The sequence below is a fragment of the Canis lupus genome, chromosome 7 (assembly GCF_011100685.1).
Source record: "Canis lupus familiaris isolate Mischka breed German Shepherd chromosome 7, alternate assembly UU_Cfam_GSD_1.0, whole genome shotgun sequence".
Taxonomy (NCBI): Eukaryota; Metazoa; Chordata; class Mammalia; order Carnivora; family Canidae; genus Canis; species Canis lupus.
This window is the reverse complement of record NC_049228.1, coordinates 45,748,382-45,775,911: the sequence shown is the minus strand read 5'-3', so window position 1 is coordinate 45,775,911 and position 27,530 is coordinate 45,748,382. Positions and strand designations below refer to the sequence as shown.

Here is a 27,530-nt window from a genome sequence, read left to right as displayed (position 1 = left end):
AATATACATATTTGTTTTTTCTAGTTTTTAGAAGCATATGGCAATCTTTATTTAAAGTGAATCCTTAATGAGCCATAAAACTTATCCTTTCATCCCATTACTCATTGGTCAAACATACATTGATTACCTCCGGTGGACTGGTTGTGAGCTAGAACTCATAGTCCAAGCAAAGCAACTAATAAGATATCCCACTCTTGGAGCAATGTGGTAAATGGCAATGGAGCTTTTTTCAGAGCCAGTCCTGGTGTGGAAGTGCAAGCCCCTCCCATTCTATTCTGGACCAATGGAAGATTGTGATTTACGCCAATGATAGAGTGGTTTACAGCTTGGTTCTATATCATCCATTCACGGTGCATCCTCCTTAAGTATTCCTTAATTTGCATTTTTTAAAGTGTACTTCTTGAGAGTAGGAGAACCCCCATGGAAAATGCAGCTGCTCACAGCCGCTTAAGCCTCTTGGCATGCCTCTTGCAGCAGCAGTGGTCATTGTAACCATGATAGGCATTATTATGGGTTGTCATAGGGCTGCCCAGTATCATCATCAAGAAGCTGTCCATCCTCTTCACAGACTGTAGCTTCTTACAACTGAAAAGGAGAAGTAGGCAAGAACCCATTACAAACATGTTTCCTTAGAAAAGGTCAGGGCACAGTCACTGCCTGATAAGAATCAGCACATTTCTCGGAAGCAATACCAATCCTTTCCATCAGTCCTCCCAGTGAGGCATGTCATGTTCTGTCCATTTTTACAGGCCTTATCTATCTGCAGCTTGCCTTTTCGCCTTGATAACTGATTTCTGCACCATCAATCGCATTGGCTATGGGAGCTATCTGGAGGACCGCAGAAGTGGGCAAAATGCCAGATTTATCTCACTTTTCCTCTCTGGTGTGTTTTATCATAGAAACACTTTGTTAGATCCTTACTTGCTATACAACGATGGGCTACTGAGTTGCTGAGTTGAGCTCCAAGTTTGCCCATCTGCAGAATGGGAATAAAAAATAATGCTGACCTCATGGAGTCATTGTGAGCAAAAAGAGGAAGTAGCAGAGGGAAGACACTTAAACGGTGCACCACATCATAAATACTCAAAGAATGTTTGCTATTTTTTTTACTCTTATTATTTCTTAGCACTCTTTATCAGAGGTAGGTTTGGAATTAATTTTTGAAATCTCACCTATTTGAATTAAAGAAATCTTCAATGAACACCAGAAATGTAATTCAACAACATTTAGTATGAACTACCCTTGATGTGCATGAGAAAATAAAGGGGCTCTGAGGAAATACAGGTAAATAGAATAAGAATCTTGCCTCCAAAGGGAAATACCCCAGAATAAAGGACCTTAGAGTTTACTCTGTGTTTAGTCCTATGTTAGGTCCTGGGATGGAATGGGATAGGTACAAATGTAAGAAAAAATAGTCCTCATCTTCCAAAGATCCTATGACTGCAGCTATACAGAGATAGCAGCTTTTTATGCAGGTAGTAAGTTAGGTTAGGATATACTTAGACACCCAACTGACAGAAGTGTTTCTGTGTCATTAAGTAGAGAAGCCAGATGTGAAGCTAACCTGGCTACAACATCTGTTACCCAGAGGCTCACCCAGCATATCTGAATTAGCTAAACCAGTGTCCTCGTCCTTACACCAAATAGTCAGGGAGTCAACCTTCCCTCTGGAATTTTGCTGTTGGGTCCATCAGTAACTATCATAGGGCAGCCCAGGTGGCTCAGGGGTTTAGCGTGGCCTTCAGCCCAGGGCGTGATCCTGGAGACCCAGGATCGAGTCCCGCAAGGGGCTCCCTGCATGGAGCCTGCTTCTCCCTCTGCCTGTGTCTCTGCCTCTCTCTGTGTGTGTCTCTCATGAATAAATAAATAAAATCTTAAAAAAAAAAAAAAAAAAAGAGTAACTGTCTTCCTGCACCAGTTACCTTAGACCAGCTCTTTAGGCCCATCAATAGAAGTAGATATTTCCCAGTCTCTGTTTTCAGAGATGGTGAGGGGGCATTGTTTCTGAAGAGTGGTGGTCTCCACTTCCCCAGTTTATAGGGAAATGTAAGACAACTCCTTTTCTGAAAGTATTTTTCCCGGGGTAACCATCATTAAAGTGCCCATCTCTGTTGGCTGAGATATTTTTCTCCTTTTCAAATATCCTATTGTTCTTTTCATGTTTATTGTTTCCTTTATGCCTCTTTGATAGCTTCTTTTGAGGCCTTGTAAGATATTTTGATACTGAGTAAGGACGGCAGATGTGAGACCCTCTATTATTCTGCCTCTTATTTTGATTTAAAGTTACATGTTCCCCTATGGAAGAAAACAATAAAAATACAGTGCTGGAAGAAGGAAAGAATGTAGGAAGATGAATAGGAACCTGTTTCACTGGAGAATGAAAGAAGAAGAAGGATATTGGGCATAACAATCAATGCAGGAGATCATGAGTGACACTCAGATAGTCTATTAACCTGATAATAACTGCCTTGCTAGATTTATTTGTTGAAGGTACAGCAACTACTGAAAGACAATCTAAAAGTGTGGTTTCTCCCGATATGTTGTCTAATTCAGTGTAATCACCATCTTTTATGTATTAATTATAGCTTAGCTTCGCAATTGAGATGAACGGAAGAGCTGACATCAAATCAGGCCAGATTTGATTAGCATTCTTTGACGGGATTCTTATCCGGGATGGCATTTTTAATCTCGGATCCTCAGAGGATGAATGTGGATGAGAGCATTTTGTCAGGGATCGTGAGCAGGGTCACACATCAGGCCGGGATGCCCCATGTGGAAGTTCCCTTCAGTGGAAGAGATAGCAGGCTTTCAGACAGGCTTCATTCTAACTCCAGCTCCATTACCGGCTAGCTGTGGATTTGGGACAGGCCACTGAACTTCCCTGAGTCTCAGTCACTTAATCTACAAAATGGGAGTAAAAATTACCACTCTGTTGACTCAACAGGATCATTTGGAGAACCCAATGGTATAATGTCCATTTAGGTGCATTTTGTAAACTTTAAACGATTAAACAAGTGTTAGCGTTAGTCCCCGAGTGACCAGAGATACTAGTCACTGCTGGACAAATAGCTCCATGTTTGCTGGTCTTCTTCAGGGCCCAGGTTAGTATTTCTGCACACAGTAGGCACTCACCCCGTGGGACTGACCAAACAGCCTGACTGCCTGGCATGGGCATCACCCTGAAGGAGAGCGTTTACAATCCCATTTAGGACACAGACAAAATATGACAAGCCACTCATCCAAAAGGTCAAAATAAGTTCACTTTAAAGACAAAGAGGCATTTTAGTACTCAACGCTTGTGTCTCCATTTTAAAAGTAAGTGGAAAAAATCCTTCAAAGATGAATTTACTTAATCAAGCCACAGTTGGAGCCATGAAAAGCCTATAATCATAATATAGTATCTTCTGAATATTTATTACTTTTAACTGGACATACGCATCATTTCTTTTATTCCTCACATCATTTTCTATAAAGTAGCAAGAGAGATAATTTAAGATTTAGGAAAATGTGTTCTAGAACCATTTGTCGGAGGAGACATCCCTGTAATTGGTAGAGCAGCAGTGAGAAAGCAGGTCATCCAGGGCAATGATTGTTGCTGTTACTTAGAGAAAAGGCTAATGAAATACCCATTTATTTAAAGTGGCTTGTTTGTTTTGTTTTCTCCTTGATGCAAATATGACAGTGCAGAGCGTGCAAAAATCTACCGGGAGCCAGGCTACACCTATCCACGGGCAATATCTAGAGCAAATACGATGTTTACTCTCTCCTGATCAAATCATTTCAAAATAGGATTTCCTCTTCCTGAGGCCCCTTTAGCCACCTTTTATTCCCCAGCCCTTGCCCCCTGTAGCTTCATTTTTCTTCCTCTTGTTTAGATAGCAAACCTGATCAAAGACCATCTGTCTGCGGGTTTTCAGTGGAGGTTTGCATGCGTCAGAATGTGGTTAATGTTTGATTGTATATTAACATCATCTGAATTAGGAAAAACTGAAATTTAAATAAAAATATCCAATTTAAATCACTCCCAAAGTCAGCCTCCAGTGTGGCTCTCTGGGAGGAGAAAAGGGGATTCTCTGACCTAATTCACTGGGAAGAGTGGGAGATCATATACCCCCAGAAGCCTGATTTCTTGCTTTTTAATATTGACAATGACATCTTTCTCATTCTTGATTAAGGAACAATTCACCAAGTTTTTGTATTTTTAAATACATAGTCTGGAGCTGAGCTACTTGACCCATTGGTTGAAGAGCCATTGTTTAGCTGTGAAAAAACACAGAGTAACTGATAAAGCCCATCAGAAGCCCTCTGGCTAAAGGTAGTTTTGTTTTGCAAATTAGATTCTTTGACACATTAGAAATTCCGTAAAAGAGATAAGGCATTCAGCCTGGGTTCTGAATAGACAATGTTCCTGGGAGATAGCTCAGCTCCTAATGCATAAACAGTGGGGTACACTGGTGTGCTACTGGTGTTTCAGAGGACATCAAGCTGCCACCAGTAAATGCAAAGCCCTTTCTCTTTAGAGGGTTTCCAGCATTCTGTGCAAATGTCTTTTCTATGTAAAGACAGGGAAATAGGGAGAGACTCTTTGTATGCCAGGTTAACTATTGTCTTCTTCACGCCTTTGCTATCCTATCCTGGTGATGTAGATTAGATCCCAGGAAAAGCAAGGGACACACACACACCCTACTTTAAAATGCAGCTGGAAAAAGGTAGCAGCATAGAAGTCCCCTCTGCTGCTCCTTTCCTGACTCAAGTCCTGGCCTGAGAGAGTCAGTTGCCAGTACTTGTGTCTTTGGCCTGTCCTCCAAGGCTGTCCCCAAATGGTGCTTATGTTTAAGGGTGGCAGAAAGATGTGCAGGAGAGAGGGTGGCTTCTTGGTTTTAAATTCTTTTTCGTTATTTGGCTGGTAATTAGATTTGTGGGTTTGCCTTATGCATTTTCCACAGGAAGATGAGTATCTAGTCCGTCTTAATTAGTGTCCCTTGGAGGCCAGACTCTGAGGACAGGCCCAGGTTTGGCCTGGCCACAGTTAAAAGAGAGGCTATGGCTTCATGAAGGGAAAGAGCAAGACCTCTGGTGTGGCTTCTCTGTTCCTCTCTTTTCCTTGTATCAGCATCTGGAGGCCCTTTCTGAGGATTTGCAGCCTCCTCTGTGTCATAGGTTTTCCTTTTCCTTCCATTTTTTAACATAAATGGTGGATTAGGGGCTGTCACACCTTCATTTTACAGTTGAGGGCACTGGGGCTCAGAGAAGTTAACTAACTTGCTCAAGTTTACGCAGATGGATAAATGGTTGAGCCTGCTCTGTCTGTCTCAAGTCCTTGTCACTAATGTTCGGTTCTACTGAGCCCTCCCACATTGAAGTCCTAAGAAGCTGCATTATTTCATTCCCACTTAATCTGAAACTAATGATAATACTGTGTTGTAATCATTCATTCACGTAATCAAAAAAAAGTTTATTTATCACTGTCTTAGTCCATTCAGGCTGCCATAACAAGATTCCAAATACTGGGTAGCTTATAAATAAATAAATATATTTATTTATAAATAAATAAAAATTTATTGCTTGTGGTTCTGGAGACTGAGAAGTCCAAGACCAAGGTGCCAGTGTGGTTGGGTGAGGGCCTGGTTCACAGTGGAAGAAACATAATTTCCCTTGACCTTTCTGAGTTCTTGGCTGAGACCCCTGTAATAATAGACTAACAAGAGAGAAACAAACAAAAACTTATTAACATACATACCTTAATTACACAAGGGAGATACTCAGAAAAAAGATTAATAACTTTAAAAGTGGCTGAGAATTCAGGTTTAAATTACTATCTTAATAGAGATAGAGTTAGGGAGACGTAGGCCTCTCAAGAAAGAATAAATGATTATTAGCAAAGATAAATGAGCCCATAGAAGAATAGATGGAGGTGTGATAGTTAGTGACAAAGTTTGTCTGGGTGTGGTATTAACTTCCAGTCTCCTCTCCTGGGATAAGATTCAGTTCTCTCTGGTTGATGAAACTCCTGGGCAGGGGATTTCTGACACCTGTGTTTCTATTGGAGGATCTGTCTTTAGGCAGATAGAGGCAGTTCAGAAAAAGCCTCTTCCAGCATTTTTTTGTTGGAAGTTGGAGGAGGAACAGGAAACTATCTTCCAAACTGGGAAAGGACTTTGACACCAAGAAATGAAGCAGACAACTACATGTGGTTTACACTGAATTTTATTCAGTGTACCTTATATGGAGGACGGCTGCACAGCTCTTCTCCACAAAGTCCAGACCTTAGTCTATGGATATTATAGAGGAAAGGGATGTGGAGGGGGCACTGTGGTGAAGTCAGCACTTAGCAGAACTTGTAGCGCCATCTGTGCATCAGGAGGGGTTGGGGAACTACATTGTCTCTACTGGTTATCTAAACCAATTTAGGAAAACCAGAACAAGCCCCCACATTCCAGCCATGGCATATATTAATCTTCAAGGGGTCTGGAACCCGTAGCCCCTAGGGAGGTCATCCTGTGGACAGGTACAAGATGGCAGGTCAAAGATGGAGTCGGGATTGTCAGTACTCCACATGCTGTTTGGTGCCTTTGCCTTGAAGCTCAAAATGATCACTATGTCAAAGTGGCATATTTTAGCCAGAGCCTTCCTACTGTGTCATGAAGAGGCTAGGGATCTCTCTGGAATCTCTTTTTATGAAGGCACCTACCTGTCCCATTCTTGAGGGCACCACCTTTATGACCTGAGCATCTCCCAAAGGCCCCACCTCCTAATATCATCAAGTTGGGCATTAAGATTTCAAATAGGAATTGTGGTGGGAGGCTACAAACATTCAGTCCATAGTAGTTACCTCTTATGTGCCAGTTACTGGGGTAGATGCTGTAGGAGAGATGGAAATGAAAATAAAACTTTGTTTCAGAAGTAAAAATCATTCATAGCTAACATTGATTACTTTCATGCTATGGATCAGGCACCGTTTTAAACATTTTACATACTTGAATATGATGAATCCTCAGAGCACCTCTGAAGGTGCTCTGATTTGAACCCTGTCTGACTCACAGCCTGTACTTTTTACCTCAGGAGCAACCATATAAAGGAGGCTGGCAGTCTGATAAGGGAGGCAGATGTGTGTCAAATATCTCTGCTATAACAGGGGAGATACCACATGACCAGCAGGAAAAGGAGATGATGCTCATGTGGCAAGATTGTTTTCTGAGCCTTGAAAGTTGGGTAGGAATTGGGGTCAATGACAGGTGGGTGATGTGACCTCTTGTATAAGCAAATCATCAGTTGGCTGGCTCAGGGATTACCACTATTCCTAATCCAATTTACAATTTATAAAACATTTTCACAATTTTGTAAGGTGAGCAGAGTGAGTAATATTATCCTATTTTAGAGACTAGGAAACTAAGGCTCAGTGGGGACTTATCCAAGGTCACGTATTACATTAAGTAGTTGAGTCAGGACTAGAACCCTGATACTGACTCTCTGGTTCTCACCTTTGCTATTCTGGCCCCAATGAACTACTACACCAGGTGGGGAAGAAGCCAATGAGTAAAGATACATGGGGTTCCCAGATGCAGCAGATAGAGTGCCTGGAGTCCCACCTGAGTTGGCCAGAGGCTTGTACAATTCATGGACCCTGGCAGATCCATCCAGAAACATCTTCTTTACCCTTAAAGAGGCCTGACCTACCTATTTACCAAGAAGAAGTTGCTGAGAAAAACTAAGAACTGGTTATTGGCATTGTAGACACCCACATTTGTGCCTGCACTTGGCTCAGAGAATTTGTGACTGATTTCAGAAATTTTGTTTTTGCTCCATTCAATCAGACTGGTTTGTTTGTGTGGTGAAGCTATAAGCCAAAGCAACAGCTTCAAAAAAGGAAAATGCAATCTATCGAGCAGGTTGTTTCCTTTCCACAATGCCAAATGGTTGGTTGGAATGATTTTTGTAGCCTGTACAGATAGTCTCCTGGTGCTCCTTTTTGGAAACCTTTATTCCAGCCAGCTTGATCTATTCATTAGTTCCTGAATATGCTGCAGACATTCTCACCACCGTGAATATTTACTCTTATTTAAAATGCTGCTCCTCTGCCCAACCCCGCCCCCCACAAATCCATCTTCGTTTTTTTCCAGGTCAGGCCCTCCCCTGATATTCCACCCAAAGGACACCTTTTTCTCAGTGTCAGCTTTTAGGACTCATTACCTCTGTTGGGTTCTTCCAGGTCTTACAATGGCCACTCCATTTGGTGCTTCCCCTCCCCGACCTGTGATGCTTATCATCTGTGTTTATGTCTCCTCTCTCTTCAACTACACAGGAAACCCCACAGAGGAATAGACCAAGTGTGTGCTTGGTACTTCTCTGAAAAATGTCACATGGGCAGCCCAGGTGGCTCAGGGCAGCCCAGGTGGCTCAGCGGTATAGCACCTCCTTCAGCCCCAGTCCCACGTTGGGCTCCCTGCGTGGGGCCTGCTTCTCCCTCTGCCTGTGTCTCTGCCTCTCTCTCTCTCTCTCTCTCTCTCTCTCTCTGTGTGTGTGTGTGTGTGTGTGTCTCATGAATAAATAAATAAAATCTTAAAAAAAAAAAAAAAGAAAAGAAAAATGTCACATAATCCAGTCCTAAATGAGGCCAGTATGGGGAATCAACTTAGGATAGTTTGGTTGATTCCTAGCAGGTCTTTTTTTATATGATGTTTCTGGCTTCTGAGGTTTGGAATAAATAGACAGTTGATCTATACTCACTTGTAGACAGTTGGAAGCCATTGAATTATCGATATTGATGTCTGCACTAGTAAGAACCTTGCAGAACAGCTTTCCCAATGACTTGATTCACTAGAGGAGGACATTAACGTCCAGAGAGAGACAATGACTTTGTCCAAATTCCCTCAGGAAGTTATGGACTAAGGCCCCTTGTCTGCTTGTCTGGGCCACTTGGCTCTTTTCCCATCACAATTCCTAATCTTTCCAATATGTCTGGCTTCCTACATTTTCTAAGGACAAGGACCTTCTTTATTTCTTCTTTAGTTATCCATTCTTTGGTTTTATCAAGTCCTGGGTTAAGGTCTTCTTTCTCTAGCCAACAGAAATACAGCTTCTATTACAGAGAGAAAAATAATATTCTTATAAATTCATAGGTTCTTCCTAGTACAAGCCATTGCGGGAAACCTCAGATATTTCGGATTCAGGCTTTACTCCTAAAATACATATGGTATAAACAAGAAGATGGGACATGTGCATGGAAACTGTTAGCAAAATATAAAGCAGTGATCAGTGTTCAAACTGCATTACCCAGCCAAACAAACTACTAAAACAATTCCTTAGAAAGACCCTTTCTGTAGAAGTATGCATTGGGTAACTGTGGATAAAAGCCAATCTGTGTCATATGTCAAAGCCAGGGTCCAAGGTCACTGTGGATCAAGGAACTTTCATGAAAGTGTTCCAGAGATGGGGACCGTGGGAGAGACAAAGCTTCTGTGATGGACATTTCTGGGCATAGCCACCAGTACTGGCTGCTTTCATCCCTGTGACATGTATACAGCCTCGGTTGTGATGTTCCAGATGAGGAGACACCTCTGCCCTCTTCCATGATTTCTTGTGATCTTTATATCAATGAGCCTGGAATGTCACAACAGCGTTCATTGCAGAACCACCTTGGCAAATCAGTTTATAAGCTAGTTGAATAGTTGAAACACACCATGCTACTTTAAAAGTGTGTCTGTTCTTTGTATTATTACTGTTTCTTTTTCCTTCCCTTTGGCCAAAAGATCAAGATTCAAGCTTTTATACCAAGATGACAGTCTGTGTAACACTAATGTTGGAGCAAGGTTCAGCTGTCCACATCAGTCAGTGATGCATCCATCCCTGAGCACTTATGATGTGCCCCAGACCTGTTAAATATGCATTGTCCTTGACAGCCTTCTACATACTTGTAGCATTGAACACATTGGACCTATCTATTAAAAGATGCTGATGACACACCATTTGGACTTCTAATAATGCAAAACATGCATTTAAATAGTTTATGAAAACTGAATGTTGAAGAAACCCAACTCTTCAGAATTTGGGATGCCTTTCCCTTTTCCCCTCTATTTTTTCAGTATGTGTAAGATATGTTGATCAAGTTAGAATACAGTTCTTTCCAGGGAGTCTCCAATAAGTCACTCTTTGGTGTGTCAGCTCAACAAGCATGGCCTCACCTGGTCTCCATTATCCCACCTCCTGTGCTGGTTTCTTGGCCCTCTCCATAGAAGCCTTTGGTTTATGTTTACATGTGTCTGGCGGGGTCCTCAACTAGACTCTAGGCCCACTGAGGGCAGGACCTGTGTCTTACACTTGTTGTAGTCTCCCTGTTCTTCCAAGCATATATCACACTATCTACAAAATGCAGAAACTTTAAGAAGATGTGATAATGAATTAATAACTGAAGTGTCTTTCTAATTACTTGACATCCTGAGTCATGGAAAAGATGATCCAAAAACTATATTTAGGGTTTACTTTCTCTTAAATAGAAATTTAATGATATAGAATATTTTCCAACCTGTGGGCCACTGACCCCTCAGAAGACTAAAGTGTCATTTCCAAGAGATTTCAGTCACATATGTACATAAATATATTCTCCATGTACATATAACAGAAGTAAAGATGTTATCATTTGGGCCCTCTCAAACACTCTGCCACTTCCATAGCATTTAGCTTAAGGCTTTGGAATTTTTGTTAAAATGCAAATTGTAGGTGGTAGGCGGTTTGGTGGTCTGTGTGTTGAGAAAGAGTGATCTTTTTTTTTTTTTTTTTTTTTGAGAGGGGGTGATCATTCTTTAAGGAATGAATAGCTGGTATTGAGAGGAAGAGGGGAGACAAAATTCTAAGTGCTAAAGAGGAGAAGGTAAATTCACTGCACAATGCTACCTCCGGATCCCCTGAGAGGTAGACAACATTCAGGATATGCTTCCAGTTTGTATTCATCTGTTAGAGAGGAGGACTCTGAGGCTCAAGAACCACCTCTGGGTAAAGGCTTCTGCTCCCTATTTTGTTTAGGAACATAGGTTAACTCTTTATTAGCACATTGATCATGTCTAACACAGATCAAATGGAGCCTTGTTAGGGAATACATACGTGTTTTCCTTGCCCTCAGGGTGTCAGTAAGAGACTATCTGAGAGGCAGAAATCACCTTTGGGAATCATTCTACAAACAGTGCTCATGGTCAAATGCATAGTGAGTGTTTACAACCTGACCTGTGACAGAGGTTGGGAACAGGACTAATGGGTTTGAGTTAACAGTGGTCCAGAGGAGAGATGAGACTTGTTCCAGATACAGAGAGGTAATGGTTATGTGATGGGGGAGGCCAGAGCATTGCAGGAGCAGAAGCAGGGCTGGGTGAACAGTAGGAAAGAGTACTGTTGTTGGAGATACAGGATACAGCACTCAGTGAACACATGTGTTAAGGAGGGAGTCCAAGATCCCCAACCCTCCATTGGTGCACCCAAGGGTATATCAAGCCAACAAACTGTTTAATGTTATTACCACTTCCTAGCAGAATGTATCTTTCCAAGGTCAAAGGATTTCAAAATCTTAATCTCGAAGGGCACGGGGACGCCATCTAATCTGACTTCCACCCATAGTGGCAATCTCCACCTTAGGTTTCTAAACAAGCTCTGCTGAATTCTTCCAGTAAACAAGAGCTCACTGCTCCCCGGGGCTCTTGATCCTTTCTAGATGGATTGAATTATTAAAACATTCTCCCCCTGATTCTCTGATGCTATCTCCTTTTGTTTCTCCCCCTACACTCTATTAAAACTCTCTCCCTCCAAGCCACCATGCATTGACACAGACCCACCTGACCCCACCACTTATCACACTTCCACCCACTACTTGAAATTTAGAACTCTAAATTAGACCTGCTTCTGTGCCTTAGTCACCAGCTTAGGGCTTCTTATTATATTAATTGCTGTGTATAGCAGAGATGATTTTTTTTCTGCCAGATTTCTTCTCAGCCTTATTATTGTTCGGAAACCATAAAACTGAAAACTGCATTTTTATGACTTCAAATGACCTTCAGAATTCCAGACACGGCTGACTCCTGCTTGGCTATAATATTTTGGCTCATTAATTTCAGAGAAGATATTCCGATTTATAATTTTATTAAGTTTCTGAGGATTTTTAATACTGTGTTTCTAAATATGATGGACTTCTCTCCACCAAATTTTAATTAGGGAGCATATTAAATCCTCAATTAATGCTTGCAGTAATGCATATTTAATATCCAATAACATTTGATCAGGATCCTCTCAGCAAGGAAGGGACTGAGGTGTTCAGGATCCTTGGTTCTCACTGACCGATAGGGAAGCCATATCTTCCTTTCAGTCTTTCCTCACCCCAGAGAATAGAGCCCATTAGAAGGTATTTGGTCAGGAACACAATTAATACTCTCATTATTAATTTCCCCACTGAAGTGAACAGACAGTATTGTACCACTGGGTATGCAAGAGGCACAGAGTAGATTTTTTGAACAAGCCAGTCCAAAGCATATAAAGGAATCTTTAAAATTATGTCCTTAAAGGTATTTTATTTCTTCTTTGCATCTGTAATTTATTTCCCAATGCATAGGAGTAACATATATTAGTGCAGGGTCTGCAAACTTTTTCTGTAAGGGGCCATATTTGCTGTAAAGATATTGTGGGTCATATGGTCGGTGTCCCAGCTGCTTGATTCTGCCCTTATAGCAAAAAAGCAGCCATAGACAATACATAGATAGATGGGTGTAGCTGTGTTCCAATATTTAAATGAAATTTAAATTTCTATTTTCATATGTCACAAAATACTATTCTTGTTTTTTTTTTTTCAACCATTTAAACATGTAGAAACCATCCTTAGCTTATGATTTGGCCAATGGCCAGTTTTCCAACCCTTGCTTTAGTGAGAAGAGTCCAGAACCTAGGTCAGGAGACCTGGAATCTCAGTCTAGCTCTGCCACTAGGTCACCTAGGAGCTCTCAAGAAAACCGCTACAGGGGCAGCCCCGGTAGCTCAGCGGTTTAGTGCCACCTTCAGCCCAGGGTGTGATCCTGGGGACCCAGGATCGAGTCCTGTGTCAGGCTTCCAGTATGGAGTCTGCTTCTCCCTCTGCCTGCTTCTTCCTCTGCCTGTGTATCTGCCTCTCTCTATCTGTTTCTCGAATAAATAAATAAAATCTAAAAAAAAGAAAGAGAAAGAAAAGAAAGAAAGAAAGGAAGGAAGAAAGAAAGAGAGAGAAAGAAGAAAGAAAGAGAGAGAAAGAAGAAAGAAGGAAAGAAAGAAAGAAAGAAAGAAAGAAAGAAAGAAAGAAAGAAAGAAAGAAAGGAAAGAAAGAAGAAAGAAAGAAAGAAAACCACTACACTGTCTTGGGAACCAGTTTCTTCGGTGGTAAAATGAAGACTTGGCCTGCATGGTGGCTAAGATCCTGGTCTAAGGATGAGGCATTGCTTCCACTGCAGTAACTTGCTTCGGTACTCTTTCTAGAGGCCATAAGAACCATCTGTTCTCATTTCCCTCTTGCTTCTTAAAGCAGTCCCTTTCCTTAGTCCCAAGATGCTAACCGGAAGGAGAGCAAAAGTAGCCAGGCCAGTTATGGAGCGCCTGAGGCTCATGGTCTGCGCTTTGGGATATAGGAGCCTCATTTTGGCCTTGGCTGCAAAACGAACAATTTCTCCCTCTTCTTCTCTGGAACTTTATTCTCTTGAGAGCTTCAAAATCTTCATCCAGAAAGCCCATTCAGGAAGTGTTAACCACTGGGGAAGCCCATAGAATTCAGAGGCAAAGGACATGGCTGTGGAACAGAGAACATGTTTCTCCTTCCAAGGACTGGCCCTCAGCTATAGTCAGCCACCAAAGGAGGCAGAACTCCCTCCAGTCTTCCATTTTGGCTCCCATCCCTTCAATAGTCATTTCTGCCCATTGACACTCTTCTTCTTCCTGTAAAATCCCACCATCAGAATATAAGGACATAATGTGGCCATTCATGTTGAGATAAGGACAGTTGTTGAAAACTTCTAACACTGGAAAAAGCAGGAATAATTGGACTTTAGTAATTAAGAGAGCCAACACTTAATGGTCCTTACACCTGCTAAAACTCTGTGTGTACGTGTGCACATATGCGTGTGTTTATGTGTGTGTTTCTACCTAAAATCCCCATTTTGCATATTAAAAGAGTCAAGACTTGAAGAATCTTAGTAACTTGACCCAGGTCATCATCTATTAAGTAATGGGATTTCAACCTGGGCAGTTTGACTTTAGAGCTGCCACTCTTAACAGTATACCATCTCTAGAATGGTAAAATTGGGAGACTCAGTAAATGGAAAAAGAAAAGTATTAAGAGAGCTTGTCTGAGCTGCCATCGTATACAAACTGTGTCACTGCCACACATTTTGTCTCCGGTGAGGTTGCCTCTCCTGTCACATACTTTCCTTCTCTCATTCACAGTTTGCCAAGAAAGAGGATCCTTATGCACTGGAATCTGGGAGCTGATTGTCCCTGGAGCTGTTTGGTTCTGTCTTCCTCTCTTCCTCCCAGGTTGCTTTGCCCATCCCTTGCAGTATGATTTCATCCAGATGGCCAAATAATAACTTCATTATAAAAATAATTGGTTAAGTAAAGCTAATATTTATGATTTATACTCAGAATTTTCTTTCCCCCTGTTCTGAACATAGCAAAAACATAACACTTTAAAATGCCACCCAGGCCATCTGTTGTTTCCTATCAGTTCTTGACGTCATTTGAATGGCTCAGTTATTTTAGGGTTTCCATAACCATGATCACACAAGGAGGCATTTCAGAGAGTATTAGGACTACTGAACAAGGGATTCAGACTTGCAAGGGTCCCAGAGGTCATCCACATCTCCCTTTCATGTTCTACTGACAGGTAGAATTCAACCTAACTTTTGAAGATTCCTGATCTAGTTAGTGGTTGAAAGATTTATTAGGGAGTTCTACTTCCCTCTATAAGCCAATGTATCCCTTCTACCTGAAGCATTTGCTCACGTGTCTAGGTTTTACCCTCTGGACATACACAGAGTAAGATGTTGAACATGAGTATTAAACTGTGATCATGACTTTCTGGAAGCTTCCTTATTCTGTAACAAGCTTTCTCAGTTCCTTCAAATGCCTCTCATTTAATTTGGTGTTGATCATGCTCACTTTTCTAATCTTTCTTTTCCCATTAGACTCCAGGACTCCTCTTAATACAGGTAACTGTTGTTCTCAGAAGCACTCTAAGGGTTTTTATTTCACATTATCTTCACAACTATTCTGTAAATAGCAGGGACAGTTGGGTTCCTGCTATACAGATGAGGAGACTAATCACAAGGTGGACAAAATGATGTGTTCACCATCAATCTCTACAGTCCAGTGAAGATTCACTGTCTGTCGACTACTCTTTTCTCCACAGCTCAATGTGGGCTCATGGTAGAGTACCTTTTAATAGAGGTGCTCAGAACATTTTTTTCTTCCTTTCATATTTTCTTTTTCCTTTCTTTTTTTCTCACTTTAAAATGAAATACCTCAGACATTACAAAATGAGATAATTAATAACTTAATGAACACCTTTGTAGCCACTACCCAGAAATAAAACATTATAGATAATACCTTATATACCCTTTTATAATGACCCCTATTTCATACCCATCCTTTTAATCCAAAAGTAACCATTATTCTAAATGCCATGTATATTGTTTTTATATCTATCCCTACTCAACACATAGTATAATTTCATATTTTATTAAACTTCATATATATGCTATTCATACTGTAGGTATCTCAATTTTTTTCTTTCATTTAATAGTTTGGTTTTGAGACTCATTCATATTGATATGTGACTATAGTACATGTTTTTCTTTGTCCTATAATAATATTCCCTTTAATGAATATGCTATTTATTTACTCATTCTACTACTGATGAACATTTTAGGTTCTTTCCCATCTTGCCGTTGCAACAATGTTTCAACAAACATGCTGTGTGGTTCCCTGAGCCCAAGTTTCTCTAGAAATGGAAATACTAGGTCATAAAATGCATGCATGTAGAATATGTGCAGCTTTACCAGATATTGCCACATTGCCCTCCAAATTGGCATTTTATGCTCCCTAGCAGTGGTTGAAGGACTCTGTGGTGCTACCTCTTAATCAACACTTAGTAATATCATACTTTGCCAGCCTAATAGGTATGACCATAATTATTTTGAGAAAAACAGATATTATTGTTTCTAATTTACATTAGAGTGCAGAATGCTAAACTTTATCTGCATTAACAGTCCTGACCAAGCCACATAGTCTGAATTAGAATGCAAACTCCTTTGCAGGAGTAGAATTTGCTTTGCTACTGTCAGCCATTAGTCAATATTGCCTAGACATTGGTTTGTAAAAAAGGGGGAAAATAAAGCTATCCTAGATGCCATGAGACATCCATAGGAAATTCATTTACATTTGTATTAATGCTGATGGAGGATATGTACAGGTAAGGTAGGTTTGTAATTTGGGCTCATGCTGCTTCCAGGGATATAATTGAAGTGTGTACTAAACCACTCTATATAATAGCATGGTTCTATGGAAGTGGACATGTTCCATATTGTCAGGTAACCTGCCACTAATTGGTGGAGCAAATAAATGCCATGAGCAGTGGCCCAGTTGGAAGGTAAAGAGTATTGCTGGGATTAAAATCATAGAAATAGAAAGTCAACCCAATTTTGAAGATGTTCTCTGAGGATGTGCCCTGATGACTTTGAGGTGACAAGAAGAGACAGACAGTCTGAGAAAGGATATGAAAACCTGCAAGCCAGGGAAGGTCAGGCAGATATTGAAAGCCTGGGCATCCAGCAGGTGAATGCCAGTGAGTCTACTAGAGCAGCTCCGTTGAAGGAGCTTATAGACGCATAGCATAGGGAAGGTGGTGATACTTCTCTCGGCACTGCACATTGGGCTAGGGAAGCCCAAGGCACTGGCTACTGACTAGATCCAGAAGGTGAAGCCCACAAGCCCACAGGTGAAGACTGTACAAATTTTTGCTCTGCACCTGCCAGATTCAGATACTTGGGAGGTACTGAGATAACAGGTATAAGATTTGGCCCTTGGGATCCCTGGGTGGCTCAGCAGTTTAGCGCCTGCCTTTGGCCCAGGGCGTGATCCTGGAGTCCCAGGATTGAGTCCCGCATCGGGCTTCCAGCATGGAGCCTGCTTCTCCCTCTGCCTGTGTCTCTGCCTCTGTGTGTGTGTGTGTGTCTCTCATGAATAAGTAAATAAAATCTTTAAAAAAAAAAAAAACAAAACTTGGCCCTTGCCTCAGATTTGGTATATTATCAGAGAGTTGAAATAAGGAAAGCAAAAGGGCATTCTAGGCTTTGTATACATATACATTAAAAAGTAGAAGTAAACATATGGTGAGGGGTCCATGGTAGGGAATAGTAGTACCAAAAGCTCAAATGAAAAGTACCAAAAGCTAAAGTGAAAAAACCATTGATAGGGGGACTTGAATGCCAAGCAAAGCAATAGAATTATCTGGTAATACTATCAGCATACTTATATGGCACCTGTTATATACTAGGTAGTACACACTGTACATACTTTATCTTATATTAATTCTCTCAATTATCCTATAGGTGGGTGTGTGGGTGTGTATATATACATATGTATGAATATATATACATATGTATTTTAAGATTTTTTTTCTTTATTTGAGAAAGAGCGAGCACAGAGGGAGAGGGAGAAGCAGACTTCCTGCTGAGCAGGACCCCAAGACGATAACCCAAGCCGAAGGCAGACACTTATCCAACTTGGCCTCCCAGGTGTCCCTTGGTGGGTATATTTTTATCTCTGTTTTATAAGTGAGGGAACTGGGCACAGAGAGGTTAGGAGACTTGTCCCAAATCTTCCAGCTACCAAGTGGTAGAGCCAGACTTTGGACCTATTCAGAGTAGCTGCTGGGTGGCTTTTAACCACTATGCTGTAATCCCATTATAGGATCTGGGGAGTTTCTAAGTAACGGTTAGTTAAAGCCTATAGCTTTTAAAAAATCCAAAATGCCTGGCCACATCACTGGACATTTAGATTCCACACATCTGAAATACTGAACAACTGCCGAGGTAATTCGGATGCATAGCACACCTGGCTAACAGTCACTGTTGTCAGCCACTGGGAGCCGCTTGGGTTTCTGATAAGCCCAACAACATTCCCAAAGTTCAGCATTTGAGCAAAGGAGTGTCACAAGCAAAGTAGTGTTTTAGCAGAACTGATCTGGCAGTTGTGCTTGGCAGGGACTAGGAAGGTCCAAAGCATTGAGGTCGAGAGAGAGTGGCAGACTGTTCAGAAGCCAAGTCATGGGAGAGGAGGGGCTGGACCAGAAGGAGGAAACAGAAACTGAATAAACCATTGATGCTAGAGACCAGCTAGACAATCTAAAAGGAGGTGTGGATGCCTTCAAGTTGGAAACTTGATTAGGGAGTGACAATAGGGAGTAACAAAATCCTTATGCTGCTGAGTCCACCCTAGTGGTTAACACGCAGGCTCTGGTTCCAGTCCCTGTTCCATCACTTACAAGCTGTGTGGCTGTGGACAGGCAAGCTACGTAACCTTTCCATGCTTCATTTGGTTCATTTATGATGTGAAAATAATGACAGCCCCTCTCATTGGGTGATTACTGTATAAACAATGCTTAGAGCAGTGGTTTGTTCACAATGTGTGTGCAGCAAATGTTAGGTCTTACTATTTTTACGTTAGAAGTTGGAAATTGGGGAGTGAGAGAGACAGTAAACTAAGATTTAGAAATCTTGGTCTTTGAAGAGGCAAGATCTCTGATCCTACCATAGGCTACCTTCAGACTGGGAAAAAAAAAAAAAAAAAAAAAAAAAAAAAAAAAAAAAAAAAAACCTCTGCTTTTTCCAAAATGACAGCAGCTTCATTTTCAATGAAAATGATGCTAATTACTGGGTATTGACCCAAGATGAATTTCTCTTTGATGAACTACATACTGCTCTTCAGAAAACCTAGCCAAATCATCTCAAATACCAGGAAGTGTGGGGTAATGCAGCAAATTGGGGGAAAATGTGTATCAGAAAAAATTATTGCTACAAAAATATTTTCAGTAAGTTTGTTCCCTTCATAAATAGTGTGAATGGAATGCCTCAGCAATCAGCTGAAAGCCCGATTCTTCGCTGTGGGCTAATTGCTCGTCTGGTTAGTGCAGAATTTAATTTGTGCTATTGTGCAGGCAAGGCTGAGAGCGTGAAATAAACAATGTGTGTTAATTTCACGTTTTCCAGTCTACTTAGCCAAAGAGAAAGCTTGGGCTCCTTCTCAGGCCTCACTCCAACCCCCTCCCAGCTTCTCATCCTGGAATTTGCAGACCATAAAGGAGTGGGATATTTGCTGACTGCAGGTGTGGAGTTCTTGCTCTAAGACCAAAGTCGCAGGAAGGCAGGTTGACCTGGGCAGTAATGCTGACCAGGGATATGCACAGTACTTGCCCCACCTCCATGGTGGGGCAGGTGCCTACATCTTTCTTTCAAGACAGATGGTCACCTGCTGGGGCCAGGCAACTGGCTTCATACTCTCAGGCTTGGTGATGCCCTGCCCTCCTGTGGAGCTGTTTTCATCAGGGCACGGAGAGAACTACCTAATTGGACGTATCCGCACTGAAGGGATTAATTTGATGAACTAAGGGGAGTTTTCTCTGTCGAGGGCAGCAGAAGTAGCTTTATGAGGAAGCTGAGGAGATGCCCACTTTCAGGATGGGGCTTGAGAGAGGATAGGTTGGCCTCCCCCTTGCCTACCTCGTTCTGTGTTCAACTCCAGGAATCAGGGGAGTCAGTACTCCTACCTCCTTTTGCTATGGCTGAAGACCCAGAAGCCCAAGAGAAGTGCTTGGCTCGGGGTCTGAGGGGCAGTCAAAAGCTTGATGAGGCCTAGAACCCAAAGACACCACCATCCTTGTAGTACTCTCTGCTGCACCATTTCTCATCAGCTCTATAAAGTGAACCCAGTGACTTTCTTGATAACTAATTCATGATAGGAGCCCCAAGTCAGGCCACCTGAGTTCAGATCCTTGCTCTAGCGAGATAACATTGTACGAGCTACTCACTCCTTTCTGTGCCTCAGCTTCCTCATTTGTAACATGCGGATAACAATAGCACACTCTTCAGGAGATTATTAGGAGTATCAAACTAATTGATTCATGTAAAGTCCTTAGAACAGTGTCTGGCAGAAGATAAGTATTCAGTAAACATTAACTATTAGTGTTATTATTTGAAATATTCTAAATTTCTGATGTGTTTTTATTATAAGATTGTGTGTGTGTCAGAGAGAGAGATCAGATATTCCCATTCTCTCAGAAAGGGGGACTCTAATTCCCTTGCCTTCATTTACCATCTGTCCTGCTTTTAGTATTAAAAAATCTAAGAGGGGAATTTCAGTATTTAGAAATGTCTGCAGCCCCCTCTTAATTGAGAGAAGAGCATAAGAACTGAAGTCACTGGTGCAAATCCTTGTGATGGCAGGAAGTTTGCCTTGTTTGTCTCCAGCTTCCCAGTGACAGCACAGTCAAGTACACAATACATCTTGAATGTGAGTGGAACCACCAACAGTCCAATTTGGAGAGGCAAGATATGCCTGCATCTTTCAAGGCTACAGAGAACAAGAAACCAAGTGGGAAAAAAAATCTCTTCCCTTCAGGCTTTTCCTTGGTCATGGAGATTATTTATATTTCTTTCCAGGAAAAAGCAAAATCAGTCTTATTTTAACCCATTAAGCATAGGTCAGAGCCACCTTAGCCACCAAGAGACACTACTATATATACTCTTAGTGGGGCCTCCATAGATACTATATTAAGGCCCTGCCTTGGACCAGCTACTATGCCAAATACTGAAAATGTAAAGATTATGCCTGTCCTTCAGGAGGGCACAATCCCTATAAGTAGGGATCTTAACTATAATGCAACTTGACATTGAAGCAGCATCCTGCTGTTTGTAGAGCACTGTGCTAACCATTCCTATACAACAGATAATGACAACAGGGCAATGAGAGATTGAGGGACTTACCCAACCAAGGTCACACAGCTGAAATGTGACTTCAGGTCTCTGGAGTAGAGATTCTCTCCTCTCTCCCCTACACACATGGATCCCTCCATGAAATAAGGGCTATTGGGCCTGAAAAGCCTTGTTCCACTGACTGTTGGCAAAGAAAGAGTACATGTTGTGATAGTACAAGGTGGGGCTGTGTAACCTTAAGATAAAAGAACAAGCATGTTTCCACACTATAATTATGAACCTAGAGTTTAGGGAAAATTAATATTCTCAGTAAAGCAGCCATAGTTATGGAACACCTACTGCAAGATACCAGGCTGGAATTATGGCAGGAGGGAGTAGAGAGGGGCACAGAGTTGAGTAAGAGGCTGTTCCTGTCCTCTGATGCATCACAAACTCTGGGAGATCACTTTGATGATTTAGGGATCCCTGGGTGGCTCAGCAGTTAAGCGCCTGCCTTCAGCTCAGGGCATGATCCTGGAGTCCTGGGATCAAGTCTCACATTAGGCTCCCTGTATGGAGCCTGCTTCTCCCTCTGCCTGTGTCTCTGCCTCTCTCTCTCTCTCTCTCTCTCTCTCTCTCTGTGTCTCTCATTAATAAATAAATAAAATCTTAAAAAAAAAAAACAACTCTGGGAGACAATAAAATGAGCATCCCCAGAAGGAAACTTCATGTTACCCTGTAAAAACAGCTACCCAGTTGTATGGACTGGATGGGCTTAGAATTTGAGATAAGGTGAGAACCTATAAATGCTAAGCTGGATTAAGTTACAAAAAGAGATTCAGGCTGCCTGACAGTAAGAGGAACAGTATCTTGCTTGCTGCAGGGAGGAGTAATCAGGGAAAGTGTCCAGAAGTAAGGGAACCTACAGGGACCACAGGGAGGAAGAATTTGAATATTGGAGGAATGGGACAAGAGATCCAGAGAGGAGGAGTGTCAAGATCAAAAATACTAGAAAAGGTAGGACGGCATCACATCTGTCCCCAGTCATAGTCTAATTGGAAAGATCCTTTGGCTTTGATGACAGTCTTTGACATTCAGAGATGGAGAAGGTGGTTGTTTAGTGCATCATGCAGCAGAAGGAGTGGGGAGAAGAGAAGAGGAGTTTAGGATGAATACACAGCCAGGTGACTTATCCCCATGACTCCCCTCATCTGGCCAGCATTTTCAGGTTAGATGATAAACCACAGGTTGAGCCTTATTGGACAGGTAGAACAAGAGACTGGCAATGTCCCTGGCTTGACAGGAACTGAAAAGTCCTCTCCCTAATGGATCTTCCTAGCTTAGAACCACCCAGGGCCCATATATGGTTGCTCCCAGCTTGAGGCCTGGAGGCACCCTGAAAGCTGGTGTGTTGGCAGTGAGAAGGCAAGAGGGAATGAGGTGAAATCCATAGTAACCCATAAGTCCTCCATAATCTTCAAGCAGGTGTGGTTTGAGGGTTTCTCCTCTTCAGGGTTCGCTCTAAGTTCAGGTACAACTGATTTCACCTAGTCTCAAATATGTAGAGGAGGAGAGTAAGAGATGGAAATGGGAAAAGTGGGAAAAGTAGCAACACAGTGTTTCCAGGAACCATATTCCATCATCCTTTTGAACGAGCAGTTGCTCTGTGAGAATGCAAGCTTCCCCAGTGGAGGACCACTGTTAACTGCCATCCACACCTAGTGTGATTTAGACTGTTCACCTTTCCTTTGTGCCTGCTTTCTGGGCATAGGCTCCTCTGGAAGAAGTAAGGGGAGGTCTACATTCAGAGAGAACCTTTGAGGACCCAATGCCCCCTTCTCTTCTTGCACCATTTCTATCTCTGCCCTGGCTTGGGAACTGGAGCAACACAAAATGAGAACCAGAGGAGAAGGGTGTGATGCACAGGATAAGAGGGGAACTCTGGGCAATTTTCCTGACCTCACAATTTTTAGCAGGCTGATACGGGCTCTGTCTCCCACTTTCCTTCCTGAGAAAGCCCAAGGAAGGGCTACCTAATGTGTCAGCCCCAAAAGACCCTTGAAAGTGGAGTAAATGACAGCCACCAGGAGGCTGCCTGCTGCTGTGGCACCACAGGGGACAGGCAGAGGGAAGGGAAGGTCAGAGGATGTGGGACACAGATGGCAAATAATCCTTCAGGGACTGGCCTAAGTTGCATGGCTAGTTATTTCACTGAATGAATCAGCCAGTCTGGAATTTAAAATCTTCTAATATGTGAAATTGGGTGGGTGGTGTAGTTGCAAAGAAAGTGATGGCTTCAGTGCTTCAGAGGACCCTGTGCAAAGGCTTCTTTCCCCTTAGGGGTTTCTAGAGCTGAGAAAGCCTCAATTCTAAACCCTCCATGATGCTTAGACCTCCCTGGACCTTTGAAAATTTCTAAGTGTGAGAATTCTGAAGTGAGAAGCCAAGAAGAATACAGCAGTACTCCAGATGCTCTGCCCTGTGAGGTCACCAGTTTACATGCGTGACCTGAATGACTCAGTCCCATGTCCTGCTTCCACCAGCAGAGCTGCCTTTCCTTCACCACCAACTCACAAACCTTTTCTGTCCTTCCAGAGCCAATCCAAGGCCTTTGCTCCATGAAGGTAGCTCCAAATAGCTAACCCCAATCCATGTGTCTTTCCAAAGGCTAGCGAGTGAAAGCTCCATCTGAAGAAAGCTTATTTGTAGGCCCTGCGTTAGTCATGGTATCCTCATATATGTTCACACCAAACCTATGAAGTGAAGCATTCCATTTCTTGATGGGAGGACAGAGACTCAGAGAGGCTAAGGATTCTCAACCTGGGTCCAGGTGATTCCAAAGTTTGTGCTCTGAACCACTGTACTCTAGTGTTCTTCCAGCCCTGACAATGTGCACTATTGTTTTGATATTAAAGCCATAATAGTTGGGATGCCTGGTGGCTCAGCGGTTGAGCATCTGCCTTTGGCTCAGGGTGTGATCCTGAAGTCAGGAGTCTGGGATAAAGTCCTACATCAGGCTCCCCACATGGAGCTCCCTCTGCTTGTGTCTCTGCCTCTGTGTGTATGTGTGTGTCTCTCATGAATAAATAAATAAGATTAAAAAAAATAAAACCATTATAGTTAAAACTGAACTTGCTAGGTTCTGTGGGAATATAAAGTACTATGAGATACACATTCCCTTGTGTTCAAGGAACTTGAAATCTAGACATACAGATCAAGTATTTAAATAGGTTGTTAAAACAGAGCACACACATTTCATCATATCAACTAATGTTTATTGAGTATCTAGTATGTACCACTAGGCATAATACTAAGCTCCTAAATATCTCAAGAGAGAACTGTCTCTGTTTCACTGATGCTTATAGTCCACTGAGGGATTTAGTCTTTCAGCAAATAATGCAGATAGCTGTATAATTTACAGTGGAAAATATTAGGGAGAGAAATATCTGTAAGCTATGAGAGCTAATAGCCAGGGGATCTTTTTTTAGATGTGAAGGCCACAGAAAACCTACCTTTCAAAGCATTATTTTGGCTGAGATTTGGAAGATGAGCAAAAGCTGACAAAATGTAAGGAGGTTGGGATCTGGGAAAGGGTGGTTTCTGGTCATAGCCCCAGGCAGAAAGAAACATGGAGCTTTAAAGACATACATCTAACCAAGGCAGCCAGCTGTGTGCCTCCAGCTTTTGCCATTGTTTTTGGGTTTCTTGAGCCCTCAGACCCCACATTCTGAATGCCCTGAGCCTAGCAGATGCCTCTCCTTCTGTCCATAGACCCCTGGTCTGTTTTTATGGCATTATCCACATCTTCAGTCTGAGCCTGGCCTCTTGCTTTGTCCATTTTCTCCCTTTGATCACATCAGGGGCTTCTGGACCACTTGGACAGTAGGGCTCATGGCTCATATCCCTAAACAGAGGGCCACTGGGCTATCAGACCCCAACCTAGAGAACTCTTTCTTTTGTATCTCCCCCTCTCCAGCCTCTGTGGGAGCTAGAACCTGGGAAGACTGTAAATTGTATACATTATTTCCTTTTTGATTAGGTGAATAAATAACTTGATTGAGACGCGCCTCTTTGGAGGGCGATGCTGGCAGGCTTCCAGGAGTGGGAGGCAGCTGGCTCTGAGCACAGAGGAGATAGCAACAAAGACTGGAGGGATAGACACATCAAGGGCAGGCTTGGGATCCTGCCTGGCCCTGGAGAGAACTGGCCAGAAACATTTAGGGAAAGCAGCTTGCACCCTCTCTGTTCCTGAGAGGGAAGGTTCAGGTTCGGGCTGCCTTTGCAAACACTGGGCTGTCTGTCGCAGCCTGCTGCCCTCCTAAGAACAAGCTTCAGCTGGGAGGAATGAGCACAGGTTCAGGGCTGCTGACAGCTCTGCTACCCAAGTCATTTGGACCATGGGAAAATTCTCCATAGATGAGAGGTATAATTTTTAAGAAAGTCCTTTAGATCCTGAACAGTGTCTCCGTTTGTGCAGAACAGAGAGATGTTGGTGCATGGAATGCATTCCCCAGCCTTTGATCCATGCCTCTCTTTGTTGTTCCAGATTTAAAGTGTGGAACTTAGCTGGGATTCCTTTCCTTTCCTCAACTCAAGAGACACCACTGGCCACCTGCCCAGGCTCCCAAAGTGTCCCTGCCCCACCTTAACTTTGACAAGCTCTTGTGCTAACCACACATGATGCCCTGTAGCAAGGGACAACTTCAGTGTGGGGAGAAACAGCCTGTCAGATTCTGAGTGATTCAAATACAAGCTCTACCCCAAGTCCTGGCCATGATATTCACTACTCTGATGACAGGGGAGAAGCCAGCTCTGAGTGCAGATACTAAGATTTAAGGCATCTAAAATAGGCCTCTCAGTGCAAAATTGGGTTTCCTTGCTGGTTACCCATCTACAACTACAGAGCTATTCCTTGGAGTTAAGTATGGTGACTTCAGCAACCCACTATTAAAACATCCCTAAAATGGAAAACACATTAATCCAACTGTATTCATTAACGCCCTATTTGTTTAGAGAATAATTGCTGATTACCCTTTAGGGCCCAAGGAGATAGAGGAGAGCATAAAAAATTTGCTACCATTGATGGAGCCCAGGAGATACCAATCTCCTTATAATTAGTGGTATTACAATCAATACCATTGATTATAAGCCTAGGAGAACACTGGGTCTTTCATGTATGTCTTCTCATTTAATCCTCAGGATCTGAACCCAGGTTTGTGTGGTGACAACCACTATGCCATTTTCACTGTTCCAGCTGCCTTACCTGAAGGAGATGTTTGAGAAATTAGACTGTTTTGAGGAAACTTAAGGCCTGGAGAACCTCTGAGAGGGCTTCTCTGAATATCCAGGCACCTAAGGATGGAAGGGAGGGACCACAAGCCGGTCACATCCCAGATTTGGCTCAGTTCATGCCTTACTTTGTGATCCCGTTACCTTGTGTTCCTGGGCAGACCCTCCCTGGCCTATCCCTCATTACCAGTCAGCATGCGTACTTGCAAGGTCTCCTGGAGTCTCAGGAGGTTGGGTGCACAGCCAGATGTTGAGACACACTTGAGTACATCGGGACAAGGAAGAAGTCAAGGGAATTGGAGAACTTAGGATTCTGAGTTGCATTATGTGGAGGCTGCATTGCTATCTCTGCACATTCCTCACTTGTGCCAAGGGGAAGTCCAAGCTGGCTTCCTTGTGGGAGAAGACCTCTCCCTTATCTGATTCTACCCACTTTTCACTCTGACCTCCAGTCTTTCCATGTGTTTCAGCTCCTTTTTATGACTCCAGTCATCTCCTTGCACATGAAGATGGTCTTCCCTCTTCTGTTTGCCCTAGCGAGGGAGTGTTCTCCCACTCCTGTAATGGAGTTTATCACCCTGTTATGCAGATCTAACTTCCCTTCTAGACAGGAAACCTCCTGAAGACAGTGTCTGTGCCTTTCTAATACTTTTAGCACAGTGTCTGGCATATCATAGTTCTTTTGCGAAAACCTCCCTGACCTCTCCCCCACCTCTGAGTCTTGGTTGGTTATTGGTTATACAATCTCTGTACCCTACAAATTACCCTGCTCATGGAGCATGATGAGGACTGTCTATTGATTTGTGTGCACCATAGTATCAGGAGAACTAGGCCCATGCTTATCTTGTCCATCCACCAATCACTAATGCCTGGCATATGTCTGACACATAGGAGCTACTCAATAAATATATATTGAGTAAATGAATGAGTCGATCTGGACTTCTGAAAACCAGTTTGGTTGTGGATTTTGTGAGGATCAGATACCTTATCCCAGTAAACACTTTGTTCTCTTAGTCCATGTCCCCTGGGAGGCACACTCAATCTACAATTGCCCATGGCCCCAACTTCATCAAACTGTGCTGAACTTAGTCACTGTGCTGTGGGTAGTAGTTGTAGTTGAATAGCTTCAACAGAATGTATAATTTTTTTCCAGAAGTTCTGGGTTTTCAAAACCTTTAGTATAGATTGAACATCAGCAATTAATGGGCTCTTAACATTTATATACAAGGAGAGAAGAGAGGAATATTTTATCCTGTGATAGTTTGATATTCTACAAAG

The 27,530-nt window shown here is 42.4% G+C and overlaps 1 protein-coding gene across 3 annotated transcripts in view; it reads left to right on the top strand.

Moving 5' to 3' along the window:
- The window catches only part of SLC14A2 (solute carrier family 14 member 2), a 469,281-nt gene that overhangs the window by 144,504 nt on the left and 297,247 nt on the right, over positions 1-27,530 (top strand). The window lies entirely within an intron of this gene.